The sequence below is a fragment of the Thalassophryne amazonica genome, chromosome 11 (assembly GCF_902500255.1).
Source record: "Thalassophryne amazonica chromosome 11, fThaAma1.1, whole genome shotgun sequence".
In the NCBI taxonomy this organism is placed as follows: Eukaryota; Metazoa; Chordata; class Actinopteri; order Batrachoidiformes; family Batrachoididae; genus Thalassophryne; species Thalassophryne amazonica.
The window spans coordinates 48,543,593-48,549,608 of record NC_047113.1 but is presented as its reverse complement, the minus strand read 5'-3'; the positions used below and the strand labels follow the sequence as shown (position 1 = coordinate 48,549,608).

Here is a 6,016-nt window from a genome sequence, read left to right as displayed (position 1 = left end):
TAAACATAATTTCCACTTCTCTTCTCAGAAAAATCAATTAATTAATTAATACAGGTAAACATAATGAATTCAGCTCATGCGCCCAGCACACTCTCACGTCAGCTGTGCCCCAACCAGGAGCATTAAACTTAATTTCCACTTCTGTTCTTAGAATGAATAAATAAATACAAAGGGATAAACACAATGAGCCTGGTTTGTGCAGCTCATCCATGGCTGGACAGGACACAGATTCAGCCCACTCACATGCATGCACATGTTGCGCATATTCTAAGTCACCCAGACTACGTGGTGGGGGGGGTACAAGTTGTCCGCCTAACGATTTGGCAAGGGAGTTTATCGTGCAAATTTTTTTGGATTGTTCAAAAATCAAGCAAGGTGCTATTTGCAGGCTGGCACAACCCAGTGAGATACTAGCCTGAGGAATTGCATGAGAGTTCTTTGTCAGATTCTCAGGTTTACAACAGGGAAGGGAAGTATCTTTCTGCTGTGAACTATCACAGTGAATCCCCTGCTAGGGTCCCCTGCTGGAGCTGTTGCCTCCATGACCCGGTTCCGGATAAGCGGTAAAAGAAGAGTGAGTGATCAAATCTATTTATCATCAAGCCTGGGTCCCACCGAATAATGAAGGATGAATAATGAGCCACGCATGGGTGTGTTAGAGATTATTCAAAGAATGACCCATGTTTTCATTTATCATGTATCTGCTATGAAGGTGCCTCTCTGTACCCCGCATGTGCCACGTACCAGCATCTAGTGAGCAATGACCGACCTGTCATTAGAGTCTCGAAGGGCTTGCATTAGCCACACTAAGCCATGTAGTGCCATGATAGTGCCATGATAACACCATGTTGGCGCATGTTTAGGCATGGGTTTTGTCCAAACCTCCAGCTCTCCCACACCTGGTCCCTTTAAAGTGTGGGTTTTCAATTCACAGATTCACAGCAGCATTTAAAGATGTCACATTTTTTTTAAATGCAGTCCAAAAATAGACGCTCCAGTACAGTCCGTTGTGCACTGTGCGCCAGGCTGCTGTCCACCTGTAATGCACCAGACCAGCTAGAACTGAACCAAGGGTTCTTCTGTGGCTTTAAACACACACACCGTGATCCCACTATAAACTTTATGTTCGTTTGTTTAATTCTGCAAAATCACTCTTTTGCGCCCGCGCCACTGTTGTCCATTCCTGGACAGCCGCCTCTATGCTCCGTCTCAGTGGCTTAAATTCCATCCATGGCTTACTGGCTTTATTTTTTCCCTGGCTTTAAACACAGTCATTTTTACACTGTGATCATTTTTAACTTTGTGTTCTTCCATTTATTTCTGCAAAATCGCTCTTTTGCGCACGCGCCGCTGTTGTCCATTCCTGGATAGCTGCCTCTGTGCTCCGTGTCACTGGCTTAAATTCCATCTGTGGCTTGCTGGCTTTATTTTTTCCCTGGCTTTAAACAAAGTCATTTTTACACCATGATCACTTTTAACTTTGTGTTCGTCCGTTTATTTCTGCAAAATCGCTCTTTTGCGCACGCGCCGCTGTTGTCCATTCCTAGACAGCCACCTTTTATGCTCAGTCTCACTGGCTTAAAATCCATCCATGACTTGCTGGCTTTATTTTTTTCCCTGGGTTTAAACACAGTCATTTTTACACCGTGATCACTTTTAACTTTTTGTTCGTCCGTTTATTTCTTCAAAATTACTCTTTTGTGTGCGGTGCCTTTCTGCATACAGAATGAGGTGGCCGCTTTAATTATATACACCTGTGGATCACTTTCAAATATATATGTATATTTCTTTATTTCTTCCGCAGCTTACAAGTCACCATGATACAACTTTTAACTTTGTGTTATGTCTTCAAAATCGGCCTTTTGCGCACTTCTCTTCTGTGTTGCGGCACAGCTCGGCGCTGCTTTTCATGGCTTCACTGGAGTTATTTCTTCCACGGCTTTAAACACACATCCACTTCACGCAGTCATCCAAATTTTAACTTTGTGTTCGTCCAATATTGACTGAAAAATCACTCTTTCGTGAGCTAGCATTCTGCCTAAATGCTCCTTTGGAGCGTGATGATGAGTCACTGCGTCAGTGCGCAGTGCGCACACACAGCGGAGCTCATGTGATCCATTAACAAGATATTAAATCAACCATAGACATATGTTTCCAGCTAGGAACTGTTTTATCGAGCTATAAAAAAAATTAAAAATAGTTACCTTAAGCTGTTTCAAAATACATTCCATATGGAGCAGGAAAGAGAGGAAAAAAGCCTCTAGATGAAACAGTCCTGTGTGATTCCAGAAGCGATTAGAGGTGTTTTCAGCATCCAGTGTTTGGCAGAAAATGATTAATCTGCTACAAAATAATTATTTTATATACAGCACACAGAGCAGGTGGAATTGTGTGCGCAAGAGGGCAGCCGCTCCAAAAATAGCCTCTCAGGTCCTGCGTAGTTGCCAGGCACATAATTGGCTTTTAGCAGCCTTTTAAGCACCATGCAAATGCCTCTAAGCCGTCGTAGTAACTCGCACACAAACTGTGCCACACTGTTGTTGCTAAATTTTGAACATCTTGAAATTAGAGCCATGCTCAGAGAGGAGCCTCGTTAACTGAAGATAAGGCCTGTAAGAGCCACTCAGAGCTACAAAACTCCCATGATAGTTGAAGGAACCTTCTCGTAGCAAAGAAAACATGCTGCATGGCTCATTCATCCTTCATCATTCGGTGGGACCCAGGCTTCAGATCCAAAATCTCCCAATGCAAGGATGTCATGTTCACCCAGAGAGTACTGAACAAAGAAACAACCCACTTATTTAAAACAGCTGTTGAACACAATACAGTATGGTCTCTGAAACTTCAATGGCATTTGTATGTCTGTTAGCAGGATAACTCCAAACAAAAGGAATGGATTTCAATGTAATTTGCTGTGTGGATAGATAAGGGCCCCTTCTCACATAGTGCGAAGTTTGGACAAACGGCGAAACAGTCCGAAACAGTTCAAAATTAGCACATGAAACATCGCTCCGATGGGCAGGCGTGCACAAACACGGTGTGAGAGTTCGTGCACGTGCCAGTGTCTGTTGAGCAGGAACAGTACCAGGTGCACCACATGGCGCTGCTTATGTGGAAGAAATAAAAACCAGCTGGTACGTGTGGAACCACATCGAGCCGCTTCTGTGGAATAAAAAAAAAAATCATCTGGGACACGAACTCACACCTTTCAAAACCTCTGATCCACAGTCAGAGACTTTATCACTGAGCTACAGAGCTGTTCTTTGAAAGCTGTGGGAAGCTGTCTCATATCAGGAAAGACATGGAAGTATTACAAAAAAAATTAAATCCCACACCGTATAAAAACACTGCATCAATACAAATATGATCCATCTGTTCCTCTGGTGATGACCCATGGTCATCAGTCATCAAATGAGTCATCAAATGACATGAATGAGAAGCAGCTCTGATCATGTCCACTTCTACTGGTCCAGTGCGTCCAGTCGGGCCACGCATGTGTTCTGCCTGACACACGTGTCATGTGGAACAGAGCTCACGTAGGTGACATGACGGTCAGATCACCCGCTGTGTGTTCTGATCTGATGGTCTGTTTCAATCTGGGGGGATGTCAGTGTCTGCTCTGTGCACACGCTCACGCGCTGCAACTTGTCGCCACCACAGAGATATATGTTTTTATTTATGTCTACATAAATACAGCAATCAGACACACGCGCCTCACAGTGGACAGTTGTTACTCCATGACTGTTCAAACACAGTAGGTGTTGTGTAGCTGGAATATCCAGAATGACAGATCACCACAGCTGCTTCTGTCAGAAGTCACGCCTCCCATGAGTGGAGTGCACACACCCATGTGACAGTGTGTGTGTGTTTGCAAAGTCACACTCATGGGGAACTTAGACAAATTTCATTGTGAGTACGTCAGTGATTGTCTGCAGTCTGTTGTCGTGACAAGAGTGCGACTGGCCACACATTTTCTAAGTGCCATGCAAGATGTTAGGTGTTCGTGCGTGTCACCTGGAATTTGGCCTGCACCTGCTGCGAGAGGGTGCGATGGGCTCGCACAGCGCACACTTTGTATAGTTACTGCACTGATAATATCTGAGACAGAATAAAGCTGTGTGCTTTAATCACAGATTTGTGTAAATGTCTGGTCAGCAGATATGAGACGTCATGATGCACAGTATGGAGTTAAAGATCATAAATATATGAAGGGTTTAATTTTTGATGCCAGGATTGAACAAGAAGCCCTGATGCATTCGGGATGGTGGATGTGCCGTCGCTGAACACTTCATACATAAAACGCTGCAGTAGGCATGAGACGATAACCGGGGTGGATAATTTGCTGAACTATATTTCCAGGCAGTACTGATCTCATTTTAGCAACAGTTAGTTACAGACAGCAAGATCGCACAAGGCTTTTAATGTGCTGATTGAAATTCAGGAATGGATGAAAAATAACTCCAAGATTTCTGGCTGAAGATTTTAAATTTGCTGTCAGACTTGAGAGAGGAAGAAATACTGTTTGAACGCTGTTCCGGAGCAATTACCTGAATTTTTAAGTTTTTCCTGACTTCGGACAACATCAATACATAACTTTAAAGTAGTATTCAAAGACACCAAACATGAAGATTAAGACAGAGCTGCATACTGGAAATTTAGCCTCATAAAGCTCTCTATCAAGTAATCAGGTACATCCTTCAAAGAAAGTGAAGAGCAATAGGAAGGCAATATGCACAAAGGAGTGATATACATAAAAAAACAACCTTTAACAGAGCCAGAAAAGAGAAAAAAAAATCTAAGGCACATGGGGGAAAACTCTGACTGTTGTGTCGCTTGATGCTTTGCATTTGTTGAACAACATAAAACAGCATATTTTTCACGTGGTGCAAATCCGGCTCTGCAAAGTGAGATGAACAGTGGAGTGCAATATAGCACTGCTTGACAGACAGCAGTAATGGATAATAAACCTGAAGTTCAGGTGCTGTTGGTCTTAAATCTTGGTCATTTTGTTGGCCAAAGTGAAATCCATCAGTTCACAATGAACAGGGAGCACCGTCCTGGAGAAATGCAAATAAATCCTATTTCATGGAATGGTTTGTTTTCTTAATGGTGTGAGTGTCCTGTGGAATATTAAACAATTGTAACTTTGGCTTGGACACTTTGTCTCCATTAAGAAAACATCACTGGCCAATTCCTACTTAGTGGCTCAGTCAAAAGAAGAGTCAATCCTATATTGACCCCGAGGCCCATTGGTGCCTGTGCTTTTATATACAGTTGTGTTCAAAATAATAGCAGCGTGTTTAAAAAAGTGAGTAAAGCTCAAAATCTTTATAATAGCTTTAATTTCCATACACGCAAATGCACTGGGAACACTGCACTTACTATTCCAAATCAAAACATGAATAAAAATGGATATTATAATAGCCAAGTGGCCTCTGTGTGCATACGTGTGTGCATGCATGGGAATGGCTTCGATCACGCAAAAACCGGCGTCGATGACCGAATGGTCCCTTCTAACAGCCCCTTCACACATAGTGCAAAGTTTGGTTGAATACGGCAAAACAGCGCGAAACAGTTCAAATTATGTGCACCACGAAACATCGTGGGCAGGCGTGCACGATGCTGGTGCCACAGTTTGTGCACGCGGAAGCACAGCAGCTTTTCCCAGCAGCTGCGCGATGTGTAACCACATCACCTGGCTGCTGAAAATAAAAATACATGTCATCCACAGAACCCGCACCTTCCAAAAGCTCTGATTGCCAGTCAGAAATTTTACCAGTGAACTACCATTGCTATCCTGTGACAGGTGCTGGAAACTGCCTCATATGAGGAAGCACATGGACGTATTCATAAAAAAACATTGCATTGTATTAAATCCCTCTCATCAAGCGGGCAATACAAATATACACTCAACAAAAATATAAACGCAACACTTTTGGTTTTGCTTCCATTTTGTATGAGATGAACTCAAAGATCTAAATCTTTTTCCACATACACAATATCACCATTTCCCTCA

General features: G+C 42.9%; 1 long non-coding RNA gene across 1 annotated transcript; it reads right to left on the bottom strand.

Moving 5' to 3' along the window:
* Positions 1 to 512: 512 nt before the first annotated feature.
* LOC117520993 lies at positions 513 to 4,870 on the bottom strand. The gene is made up of 3 exons (XR_004563840.1): positions 4,860 to 4,870; positions 1,828 to 1,833; positions 513 to 588 (listed from the first exon to the last, which is right to left on the bottom strand). It is a non-coding gene; the product is annotated as an uncharacterized LOC117520993 (long non-coding RNA).
* Between the last annotated feature and the right edge of the window lie 1,146 nt (positions 4,871 to 6,016).